General features: G+C 36.7%; 1 pseudogene; it reads right to left on the reverse strand.

The window, feature by feature from the left end:
- Nucleotides 1-1050: 1050 nt before the first annotated feature.
- On the reverse strand, nt 1051-1493 carry LOC127668484 (short coiled-coil protein B-like; annotated as a pseudogene).
- Between the last annotated feature and the right edge of the window lie 12007 nt (nt 1494-13500).

Raw genomic sequence — 13500 nt, forward strand, 5'->3', positions numbered from 1 at the left:
GAGAAAAAACTTTTCACTGGTCTCTCTTAATCTACTTACATTAGACTCAGTTTACTTTCATATATGTCCCAAAAGTGCAGCTATGGGCCAGAGGTAACACACTTCTAGAGGAAAAACATCAGTAGTTAGTTATTTCTGTTAATCCAGTTTTCCTTCCTATTTCTATCTTTCCTCAAGGATTTTTTATTATTATTTCTCACATACATATGACCAGCATTCCTATGTTTCCAACACCGAACAGACTATTTTATACAATAGGGAGTTTTTAGCTTCTCAGTGTGACAGTTTATATTTCTAAGAAAACACTCCATTTGTTAGAGATTCAATCTACTTTCAGATGATTGAAGAGAAACCAGCAATCCTATCTTATTACACAATATCACAAATAACAAAGCCTTAAATAAGGATACTAATTTACTCTGATTACTTATTTTTACTTATTTTGGTTAAGTGTCAGCAATTACAATTCACTCCTATGCAGTAGACTATCATCATTCTTTGAAGAAGAGTACAATTCAGGTTACTCTTATAGGAGGTAACTACTAAAGTTACTGTCAAGAAGGGAAATGGGAAGGAAGAGGCAGAATGAGGAGAGGCACAAGATAGAGCACAAGGTACAGAAGTTGTGCATCCAATATATGGTTTTGGTCACTTTTTCACAACATGGTTATTTCCTTATATATTTTATAGGTTAGGCTTATGATAAAAGATTATATATATATATATATATATGCAAATTGGAAAAACATTCATCTTCAAGTTTCCTAAATATCTGTAATTTTATACAAATTCTCTCCATGTGCACATTTTCATAGATTAACATATACATATACATATAACATTAACATATACATATAACATTAACTCAGAGATGTTCCTGTTAAACATTGGTATTACCTAGATCTGACATTCTCTTTATAAATACTCAGGGAAACAACCAAATATACTCTTGGATATCTTTGGATATCTTAGATAACTTTTGGATCATATCCAAGCCTTAAGGGGGAAGGAAAAGAACAGCCTTCCATGGAAGAGGGGGAGGTGAACTCTTTACTGCCTTTCGCTTTTTTTATCAGTTGTTTGAAAAAACAATAGAAGCAGACATGAGGTTTTCTATATATTGTCCAAGTGCTTGATTTTCCAATTTTAGCTTCAGATTTTCTTCCGTAAATGCATCTACTCTTGCAGAAAGATCTTCAAGTGTGTGTTGGAGTTCCAACACTTGATTAATAAGTCAAGTTTTTTTCTTCTAGTTCCACCTGATTTTCAGCATCAACTGTGTACATGTCAGCATTCAGCATCTTGGGTAAAAGACTTTCAGCTCTTGAATGCAAACTCTATAATGAGTGGTATTGCATCTGAGGCGCTGGAAGGAGGCAGGCTAGGTAGGAAGCCTCTGGCCTCAGCTCCCCAATGAACTGACAGCATCAGCCCAGATCTGGCTTTTCAATGGAATCTAAACATTTTACTAGAGTATCCCGTGTCTTCACCATCAATGTCTCTTAGTTCTCATTCACAGGTGAGAATATTTGGCTGAACAGAGGGAGACCATATATCCTGAATGTGGTTTAAATACTAATTTTTTAAATTATTTGTTTATTTTATGTATGTACAGGGTAGTTGTCTTCAGACACACCAGAAGAGGGCATAAGATCCCATTACAGATGGCTGTGGGCTACCATGTGGTTGCTGGGATTTGAACTCAGAACCTTTGGAAGATCAGTCAGTGCTCTTAACTGCTGAGCTATCTCTCCAGTCCTAAACAGTAATTTTTGATAGGTCACTGCAGTGTTCTAAGCAAGAAAACAATTCTGTGGATTGTATCTCAGGTGCTCGGTATGGTTTTTTTGTTTGTTTGTTTGTTTGTTTTTATTCGATATATTTTTTATTTACATTTCAAATGATTTCCCCTTTCCTAGCCCCCCCATTCCCCAAAAGTCCTGTAAGCCCCCTTCTCTCCCCCTGTCCTCCCACCCACCCCTTCCCACTTCCCCCTTCTGGTTTTGCTGAATACTGCTTCACTGAATCTTTCCAGAACAAGGGGCCACTCTTCCTTTCTTCTTGTACCTCATTTGATGTGTAGATTATGTTTTGGGTATTCCAGGTTTCTAGGCTAATATCCACTTATTAGTGAGTACATACCATGATTCACCTTTTGAGTCTGGGTTACCTCACTTAGTATGATGTTCTCTAGCTCCATCCATTTGCCTAAGAATTTCATGAATTCATTGTTTCTAATGGCTGAATAGTACTCCATTGTGTAGATATACCACATTTTTTGCATCCACTCTTCTGTTGAGGGATACCTGGGTTCTTTCCAGCATCAGGCAATTATAAATAAGCCTGCTATGAACATAGTAGAGCATGTATCCTTATTACATGGTGGGGAATCCGCTGGGTATATGCCCAGGAGTGGTATAGCAGGATCTTCTGGAAGTGAGGTGCCCAGTTTTCGGAGGAACCGCCAGACTGATTTCCAGAGTGGGTGTACCAATTTGCAACCCCACCAGCAGTGGAGGAGTGTTCCTCTTTCTCCACACCCTCTCCAACACCTGCTGTCTCCTGAATTTTTAATCTTAGCCATTCTGACTGGTGTAAGATCTCAGGGTTGTTTTGATTTGCATTTCCCTAATGACTAATGAAGTTGAGCATTTTTTAAGATGCTTCTCTGCCATCCGAAGTTCTTCAGTTGAGAATTCTTTGTTTAACTCTGTATCCCATTTTTAATAGGGTTGTTTGGTTTTCTGGAGTCTAACTTCTTGAGTTCTTTGTATATATATTGGATATTAGCCCTCTATCTGATGTAGGTTTGGTGAAGATCTTTTCCCAATTTGTTTGTTGCTGATTTGTCCTTTTGATGGTGTCCTTTGCCTTACAGAAACTCTGTAATTTTATGAGGTCCCATTTGTCAATTCTTGCTCTTAGAACATACACTATTGGTGTTCTGTTCAGAAACTTTCTCCCTGTACCGATGTCCTCAAGGGTCTTCCCAGTTTCTTTTCTATTAGCTTCAGAGTGTCTGGCTTTATGTGGAGGTCCTTGATCCATTTGGATTTGAGCTTAGTACAAGGAGCCAAGGATGGATCAATTCGCATTCTTCTGCATGCTGACCTCCAGTTGAACCAGCACCATTTGTTGAAAAGGCTATCTTTTTTCCATTGGATGTTTTCAGCCTCTTTGTCGAGGATCAAGTGGCCATAGGTGTGCGGGTTCATTTCTGGATCTTCAATCCTGTTCCATTGATCCTCCTGCCTGTCACTGTACCAATACCATGCAGTTTTTAACACTATTGCTCTGTAGTATTGCTTGAGGTCAGGGATACTGATTCCCCCAGACTTTCTTTTGTTGCTGAGAATAGTTTTAGCTATCCTGGTTTTTTTTTTTTTTTTTGTTATTCCAGATGAATTTGATAATTGCTCTTTCTAACTCTGTGAAGAATTGAGTTGGGATTTTGATGGGTATTGCATTGAATCTGTAGATTACTTTTGGCAAAATGGCCATTTTAACTATATTGATTCTACTGATCCATGAGCATGGGAGGTTTTCCCATTTTTTGAGGTCTTCTTCCATTTCCTTCTTCAGAATCTTGAAGTTCTTGTCATACAGATCTTTCACATGTTTGGTAAGAGTCACCCCAAGATACTTTATACTGTTTGTGGCTATTGTGAAGGGGGTCATTTCCCTAATTTCTTTCTCAGTCTGCTTATCCTTTGAGTATAGGAAGGCCATTGATTTGCTTGAGTTGATTTTATAGCCTGCCACTTTGCTGAAGTTGTTTATCAGCTGTAGGAGTTCTCTAGTGGAGTTTTTTGGGTCACTTAGGTAGACTATCATGTCATCTGCAAATAATGATAGTTTGACTTCTTCCTTTCCAATTTGTATCCCTTTGACCTCCTTATGTTGTCGAATTGCCCGAGCTAGTACCTCAAGTACAATATTGAAAAGATAAGGAGAAAGGGGGCAGCCTTGTCTGGTCCCTGAGTTTAGAGGGATTGCCTCAAGTTTCTCTCCATTTAGTTTGATGCTGGCTACCGGTTTGCTGTGTATTGCTTTTACTATGTTTAGGTATGGGCCTTGAATTCCTGTTCTCTCTAAGACTTTGAGCATGAAAGGATGCTGAATTTTGTCAAATGCTTTTTCAGCATCCAATGAAATGACCATGTGGTTTTGTTCTTTGAGTTTGTTTATGTAGTGGATTGCATTGATGGATTTCCGTATATTGAACCAACCCTGCATTCCCGGGATGACAGAAGGAACACTACCCAATTCCTTCTATGAAGCCACAATTACGCTGATACCAAAACCACACAAAGATCCAACAAAGAAAGAGAACTTCAGACCAATTTCCCTTATGAACATCGATGCAAAAATACTCAATAAAATTCTTGCCAACCGAATCCAAGAACACATCAAAAAGATTATCCACCATGATCAAGTAGGCTTCATCCTGGGAATGCAGGGTTGGCTCTGTATGTTTTAACATCCACTTATGTGATAACATACCATGTTTGTCCTTTTGGGTCTGAGTTACTTCACTCAGTATATTTTCTAGTTCTATCCATTTTCCTGCAAAACTCAGGACATCCTCATTCTTAATAGCTGAGTCATATTCCATTGTGTAAATGAACTACATATTCTGTACCCATTCCTCTGTCATGGGACATCTGTGCTGTTTCCAGCTTATGGCTATCACAAATAAGGCTGCTATGAACATAGTGGATCACTTGCCTCAGTCCTACTTGGAGGGGAGAACTAACAATCACAAATGGGGAGGAAGGGAGGGACCTGGGAGAGGAAGTGAACAGGGAGGAGAGGGAGTCTGGGGAGAGGGACTATTATCTGGTATTGGGTGAGGGTAAAGGACTGAAGCCTTGAGGGCCAGCAGAGAGAATGAAAACAGTCAACCTCAGAGATAGGAGGTTGGAGGAATCCTCTAGAATGCACCAGAGACCTGGGAGGTGAGAGACTCTCAAGATTCAAAGGCAGGATGAGTCTCAAAGACTCAAGACTTAGATGAAATGCTGGACAGTAGGGAAAGAGAACTTATTGAGCCTCCCCCCAGCAGGAAGACAGGGCATGAAATGAGGGAGACAGGGTCCATCCCAGAGTCACAACTCTGAGCCATAATTGCAATTGCGTCTCTCTGAAAGAATTACAGGGATGGAAATGGAGAGGAACCTAAGGAAAAGAAGGTCCAGAGACAGATCTAAAGTGGGATCAAGCTCAAGGGGAGGTCCGAAGGCTTGACACGATTACTGAGGCTATGGAGAGCTCAGAAAAAGAGACTGAACATGACTGCATTCAGGAAGACCCAACAAACAGCTGAAATAGTCAGATGCAGATATTTGCACCCAACCAATGCACAGAAGTTGCTGACCCCTGTTGTTCAGTTAGGGAAGGCTGAAAGGAGCTGAAGAGAAAGGCAATCTCATAGAAAGATCATCAGTCTCACTTAATCAGGACCCCCGAGATTGCTCAAACACTGGATCACCACACAGGCAGCATACATCAGCTGATATGAGGGCCCCAACACACATGCTGTAGAGGACTATCGGGTCTGTGTTCATTCAGAGATGATGCACCTAACCTTCAAAAGACTGGAGGTGCCAGGGAGTTTAGAGGTCAGGGGAGATGGGGATGGAGATATTCACATGAAGACAGAAGGGTGGGGAGGAGGTATGAAACGTGGAACAATAAGAGGGTGGACAGGGGTTTGGGGACAATAAATGGAGTGTAAAACATAAATAAATGAATGAATTAATAAAAGAGAGAGAGAGAAAACAAGCCTTGCATGATATCCCCATCTTTATCTTCATTCTGCTACATTCTCCAAAACCACTTGGGATGGATATGGAAGTTGAATGTCCAGGAGCAAGAAGAAATTCAAAGTTAACATAATTGCTCTGCTCTAAGCCTGAGCAGTTTGCATTTCAAGTTTCATGTACATAAACAAATAAAATAGGTACCTATATATTCCCATCACTTTCAAAGCTGTGGACAAAAGAGAGGCCACTTTTGTATTAGTGATTCTTTTTACCATGGTTTGATTCTCTCTTCTGGAAGAATCTGGTACACACTCTTCCTTTGGGCATGCATTTGAGGTCCACAGTCCAAATGAAAAACATAGGATAAAAAAATGTATCTAAAGATACTTCTGACTCAGATTCCATAATATATATGTCCATGGATATTAAGGCCGCTGACAGGAAGCCATTTTGGTTAAATTTAATCCCAAGACTTCTGTCTTAGGGTTTCCATTGCTGAAAAGAGACACCATGGCCAAGGCATCTCTTATAAATGGAAACAGGTAAACTGGGTCTGGATTATAGGTTCAGAGGTTGGGTCTATTATCATCATGATGAGAAACATGATAGCATCCAGATAGCATGGTGCTGCAGGAGGGGAGTGTTCTATATCTTGTTCTGAAGGGAAACAGAAGTCTGGTTTCTAGACAGCTAAGAGAAGGATCTCAAAGTCCATTCCCAAAGTGACACACTTCTTCTCCCAAGGAGGAAATGCAGTACTATGATATAAATAAATAAACAGAAAACAAACCATTTTCCCAATTATTTTAATAAGAGTGCAAAGCACATTCCTGATACTTTAACAAAGTTGAATATATTTTTCTATTAATTATCTTTAAAGTTATTTATTCTTATATTTATGGTATAATTTATAATTTATACTGACAATATAATTATACAGATTTGAGTCACAATTACCATTTTGTGAATTTAAACTGATTTTTTTGCTTTAGAGTTAACAGAAAGATGATGAGTGTCAGAGATCAGGATGTCTGCAGTGAGACCAGGTTTTCTAAAATGCCAGGCAAAATGTAACCATGAAATCTCTGTAATATGACATTCTAAACAAAAATAAGTGTCTCCAAGGAAAAAATGACACAACTGATAGTTCAGTTTCAAATGACCAGCCCTGAAAACATACATACCAGTAACAATATATGGACAGACAGATTATATTTAGGAGATATATATAAATCAGCAATAGAGAGAGAGAGCATGAATTTGAAGGTGAATGGGTAGAAGTATGTGGATGGTTTGAGAAAAGGAAAGGGAAAGCAGAAATATAATCACATCATTATCTCAAATTAGAAAATATGATATCCATTGACAAGGTGAACATGGCTAGGGGAAATTCATATGATCCCTTCCCTTGATGTAAACAATCAATACCTACTACAAAGAAAAATTAGACTCCCGGCAGATAAGACTCCTAATTGATTAGTCAATACCAAGTGGTCAGCTCAAAAAGCATATACATATGAAGAACACTAAATGGATTCAAGAGATTGTATGTGTATGAGTATGTGTGTGTATGCTTACATAGGAGTGATATAAAAACGAAAAAGAATTTCATAATTTTTTTGTTAACCTGTTTCTTTCATCTTTGATGATCATTGATTTTGTGGATTCACTAATTTTTAATACTTAATTATAAATTATTAAAACATTTACATGTAACTATTATAACATTTAGAAGAATTTCTAGAATTTTTATGTATTTTTTGTATCCATTCTTCTGTCATGGGACTGCTAGGTTATTTCCAGCTTCTGGCTATCACAAACAAGGCTGCTATGCACATAGTGGCATGGTAGGGCATCATTCGGGTATATTCTCAAGAGTGGTATACTTGTGTCTTGAGGGAGATCTATTTCTGACAAACCTCCAGATTGATTTCCAGAGTGTTTGCACACATTTGCAATCCTACCAGCAATGTTGGAGTATTTCTCTTTCTCCACATCCTCTCCATTAAGTGTAGTGAACTAAGGTTTTGATCTTAGCCATTTAGACAGGTGGTCAGGGGAATCTCAGTGTCATTTTGATTTGCATTTCTCTGATCACTAAGGACTTTGAACATGTTTTAGGTACTTTTCAGCCATTACTCAGTTGTGAAATCTCTGTTTGGTTCTATACCCCATTTTTTTTTTTTTTTTGGTTTTTTGGTAGTTAGCTTTTTGGGTTTTCTAAATTTTGGATAGTAGCTCTCTGTCAAATGTGGGGTTAGTGAAGATTTTTTTCCATTCTCTAGGTTGCTGATTTGTCTTATTAACTATGTCCTTTGTGTTACAGAAGCTTTCCAGTTTAGATAGTTCAGCTGTTCTTGATTTAACTTTAGCATATAGCATTTTTCTAGATTTTCCAGTTTTGTTGAGTATAGGCTTTTATAGTAGGATATAACGATTTTTTGGATATCCTCCATCTCTGTTGTTATGTCTCCCTTTTCCTTTCTGATTTTGTTAATTTGGATAATGCCATTTGGGAATTTAGTTAGTTTGGCTAGGGGTTTATCTATCTTGTTGATTTTCTCAAAGAACCAGCTTTTGGTTTTATTGACTCTTTGTACTGTTTTCTTTGTTTCTATTTGGTTGATTTGGCACTGAGTTTTACTATTTCCTGCCTTCTCCTCCTCTTGGGTGAGTTTGTTTTTTGGTTCAAGAGCGTTCAGGTGTGCTGTTAAGTTGTTAGTGTACGATGTCTCGAGTTTCTTTCCTAGGGCACTTAGTTCTATGAATGTTCCTCTTAGCATTGTGCCCTATAAGTTTCGGTATGATGTGTCAATATTTTCATTAAATTCAAAGAATTATTTAATTTCTTTTTTCTTTCCTGACCAAGTTATCATTGAGTAAAGAGTTGCTCAGTTTCCACTTGTATGTGGGCTTTCTGTAGTTTTTGCTGTTATTGAAGAGAAGCCTTAGACCATAATGATCTAATAGGATGCATGGTATTATTTCAATCTGCTTGTATTGGTTGAGAGTTGTTTTGTGACCAGTTGTATGATTGATTTTGAATAAGGTAACATGAGGTGATGACAAAAAGTTTTATTCTTTTGTTTTAGGGTACAATGATCTGTAGATATCTTTTAAATCCATTTGGTTCATAACCTCTCTTAGTTTCACTTTGTCTCCATTTAGTTTCTGTTTAATGACCTGTCCATTGGTGAAAGTGAGGTGTTGAGGTCTCCCACTATTATTGTATGGGGGTCCAATGTGTGTTTTGAGCTTTAGTAAAGTTTCTTTTATGAATGTAGGCACTCTTCCATTTGGGGCATGCATGTTCATCTTGGTAGATTTTCCCCTTGATGAATATGAAGTGTCCATCTTCTTTACCACCCTTGATAACTTTTGATTGAAAGTCTATTATATTGGATATTAGGATGGCAATTCCTCTTTTATTTCTAGAACCATTTGTTCAGAAGACCTTTTTCTGTGCTTTTTTTCATGAGATAGTGTCTGTCTTTGTTATTGAGTTATGTTTCTTGTATGTAGCAAAGTGCTGGATCTTGTTTGCATATGTGAGTTGTGTCCATTAATATGGAGATATATTAAAGGTAGATGACTGTAAATTCCTGATATGTTTGTTTTTATCAGTGCCTTTATGTGCTTGTGGTTCTCTTCTTTTTGCTTTGTTGTGAGATGCTTAATATTTTGTCCTTTCTTTGGTGCACGTAGGTACTCCTGAACACTCCTTCCATTGGAATTTTTTTCTCATATCCTCTGCAGGGTTGTATTGGTAGACAGATACTTTTTGAATTTGCTTTTGTCATGGATTATTTTGGTTTCTCCATCTACGTTGATTGAGAGTTTTGCTGGGTGTAGTAGCCTGGACATTCAGTCCGTTGGGTCCTCAGTGTAGCAGTCAAGCTATTTTCTAACTGCTCTGAAGCTGATTCTCTACTCCTCTGAGTGCAGCAGGTCCTCTAGGATAGGTCAGGAAGTGTCTTCAAGGAAGAAGACCAGCTAGGATTCTGCCCCAGCAGGAAGAATCCAGCCAAAGGGGCAGAAGAGGTGGAAGAAGAGTGTTATTCAGAGGGTGGGGGTTTTGGTGAGTGACGGGTCCTGAGTCCACCAGGCTTTCAGTAGCAGCTATGAAAACCTGGAGAGGGGTGGGTCTTACCAACTGCTCTGAGTCCAACAAGTCCTATAGGCTGTGTCAGGATATTATATGTTCAAGGGAACAGACCAGCTAGGAGTCTGCTCCACAAGAAAGGACTGGTGGAAGAGAGGTGTAACTATTATAGCACCTAACACAATTTCTATAATTTCTATGTTCATCATTGACTCATTAAAATATATTAAGAATTAATATTCTGACAGCCTTCTGTGATCAGTGGAGCAGCTGGGACTGAAGTCTTCCCATTGCCATTTGCACCAGGGAGCCAGGAGACTCCACACACTTCTGTGCATAACCTGCCAGGAGAGAGTGATCTCACAGCAGTGCTTTCACATTCTGAGGGCAGAGGTGAGATCTCCACCTTCTCTCTGGAGGGGACCTGCTAGGAGCACATAAGCCTAAGATCACTGGAACAGCTCGGACAGAAATCTTCCTGCAGCCATTTGCACCAGGTAGCCAGGAAACTCCATAGCCTTCTGTGCACAGTCTGCCAGGAGAGAGTGATCTCCCAGCAGTGCTTTCATTTTTGAGCTCAAAGTAGTAAGGACACAGGCTTACAGGCCCACAGAAGGAATAAACTCCAGCCAGAGACAAGAATATCAAGTAGCACCAGATGGTGAAAGGCAAGCACAAGAACCCTACCAGCAGAAACCAAGGCCACAATGGCAACATCAGAACCCTGTTCTCCCACCACAGCAAGTGCCAGAAGCCTTTAAAAAAGAAACACAAAATTCCCTTAAAGAATTACAGGGAAACACAATCAAGTGAAAGAAATAAACAAAACCATCCAGGATCTAAAAGTAGAAGAAGAAACAATAAAGAAATCACAAGTGAGACATCTCTGGAGATAGAAAACCTCGGAAAGAATTCAGGAGTCATAGATGCAAGCATCAACAACAGAATACAAGAGATAGAAGAAAGAACCTCAGTTGCTGAAGATACCATAGAAAACATTGACTCAACACTCAAAGAAAATGCAAAATACATAAAGCTCGTAATCCAAAACATCCAGGAGCTCCAGGACACAATAAGAAGACAAAACCTAAGAATTATAGGTATAGACAAGAGCGAGGATTTACATCTTAAAGTCCCAGTAAATATCTTCAACAAAATGATAGAAGAAAACTTCCCTAACCAAGAGAAAGAAATGTCCATGAACATACAAGAAGCCTTCCAAACAGACTGGACCAGAACAGAAAGTCCTGCTGGCACATAATAATCAAAACACCAAATTCACTAAACATAGAAAGGATATTAAAAACAGTAAGGGAAAAAAGGTGAGTAACTTATAAAGGTGAACTATCAGAATCACACCAGACCAGAGATGATGAAAGCTAGAAGATCCTGGGCAGACTTCATACAGACCCTAAGAGGACACAAATGCCAGCCCAGACTACTATACCCAGCAAAACTCCAAATCATGATAGATGGAGAAACCAAGATATTCCACGAAAAAAAAAAAACAAATTTATACAATATCTGTCCACAAATCCAGTCCTACAAAGGAAATTGATGGAAAATGCCAACACAAGGAGGGAAACTACACCCTGCAAAAAGCAAGAAAGTAATCTTCCAACAAACCCAAAAGAAGATACACACAAACATAAAAATAACATCAAAAATAACAGGAAGAAACAATCACTGTTTTTTAATATGTCTTAACAACAATGGACTTAACTCACCAATAAAAAGATATAGACTAACAAAATATTTCTCATGTAAATCTATAAATTTATCAGATAATCTTTTTAATTCCCCTTTTAATTAATTTAGTAATTTCTTTATGTCTACCATTTAATCTACATTATTTTTCATGATAATCTTCAATTTTAATGTCTTTCTATATACTTTCTCCATTTTATCATAAATGTTTTCAATGCAAATCTTTGATTTTATCACAAAAGTTTCTAATTCCACCTTCATTTAATTTAGAAAGAATTTTTATATCTACCATTTTATATGTAAAATTTTTCATGAAATAGTCAATTTTAATGTCTATTTATTTCTTGAATTTTACCAGAAATATTTTCTATGTAAATCCTCAATGTTATCTGAAAATGTTTATAATTCCACCTTCAATCAACTTAGAATTATCTTTATGCCTATCATTTTATCTACATAATTTCCATGATAATTTTTAATTTTAACATGTTTTTCTATATACTTCTTCAATTTTATCATAAATATTTTCCATGTAAATCTTCAAGTTTATCAGAAAATGTTTATAATTCTACTTTCATTCAACTTGGGAATACCTTTAGACCTACTGTTATTATATCCATATAAAATTTCCATGATAATCATCAATTCTAACATGTTTTCTACAATTTTATCAGAAATATTTTGCATGTAAATCTTCAGTTCTATCATAAAATGTTTCTATCCCATATTTCAATTAATTTAGCAATGCTTTATATATCTATCAATTTACTCTTAAATTTTCCATGAAAATTGTCAATTTTAATGTGTTTATCTGAAATATTTTCCATGTAAATCCTTAATTTTATCATAAAGTATTTTACTTCCTTTTACTTCCCTTTTTAATAAATAAAAAATTAAAAAAGCCTTCTAATAGAGAGCATAATGCAAGAAAAGCAAAATAAAATAAATTAATATTCCACTATCTCAGTTTAATGCATATAACTTCTAATAATTGTCCTATGACACTCATGTGTGCTATCTAAAATATATATTTTATACTCTAATATTCACAATATCTTTTATATACTATATTAAACATATCATATAATAAGAGGAATTAAGTATTTAAAAGAGTCATTCTGTCTATTATACATATGTTTTATTTCTTTTAAAAAATTTCAAAATGTAAAAACAAATTGTCAACCAATAGAGGCATTATTTCTATGGAAAAATAAGCCATAGTTTCTATCTATATTTTTCTGTGAGTTACTTTTTCTCTTTTAGTGACTAGATTTAAGTCATCATATGTGTGTGTGTGTGTGTGTGTATGTGTGTGTGTCTGTGTCTGTGTGTATCTCTGTATGTGTGTGTGTGTGTGTGTGTGTGTGTGTGTGTGTGTGTTAGTCTGTTTGGCTATCACTAAGATATCCCAATTTTTGGTAAAATGTCGAACACAATACCACAATTTCCTTAAATTTCTTTTTCATTTCATTTTTTTGTCTCCCTTTCTGAAACATGAAACATTGTTACAGTGTGATATTGTTGGACATGCCATTAATGATCTATTTAATTGAATTACTTTCCCTATATTTTTCATCTTTTATATCATGTATATGGTTTAACATTTATTAAATAGTAACCCTTATTGTATAATCTTGGATTCAATGCAAGTAAAGCTCGGTTAATAGAATTTGCTATAAGTGACCGGGCTACAAAAAGTATCAATAGTATCAATAGCAGGTTCAAAAGCAGAATTAAGTGTGTAATCATGGCCAAAAGGAGAATAAGTTATAAAGGAATGAATGATATTTAAGACCCTCTGACCCTTTGTTAAATTAGAAAACAGACAGGAATAGCAAGCATATTATAGTTTTATTTGACTCTATAATTTATACTCTGGATCAGGCATCTACATTTATCTACAAATCATGCTGAACAAACCATCTT

The sequence above is a fragment of the Apodemus sylvaticus genome, chromosome 18 (genome assembly GCF_947179515.1).
Source record: "Apodemus sylvaticus chromosome 18, mApoSyl1.1, whole genome shotgun sequence".
Taxonomy (NCBI): domain Eukaryota; kingdom Metazoa; phylum Chordata; class Mammalia; order Rodentia; family Muridae; genus Apodemus; species Apodemus sylvaticus.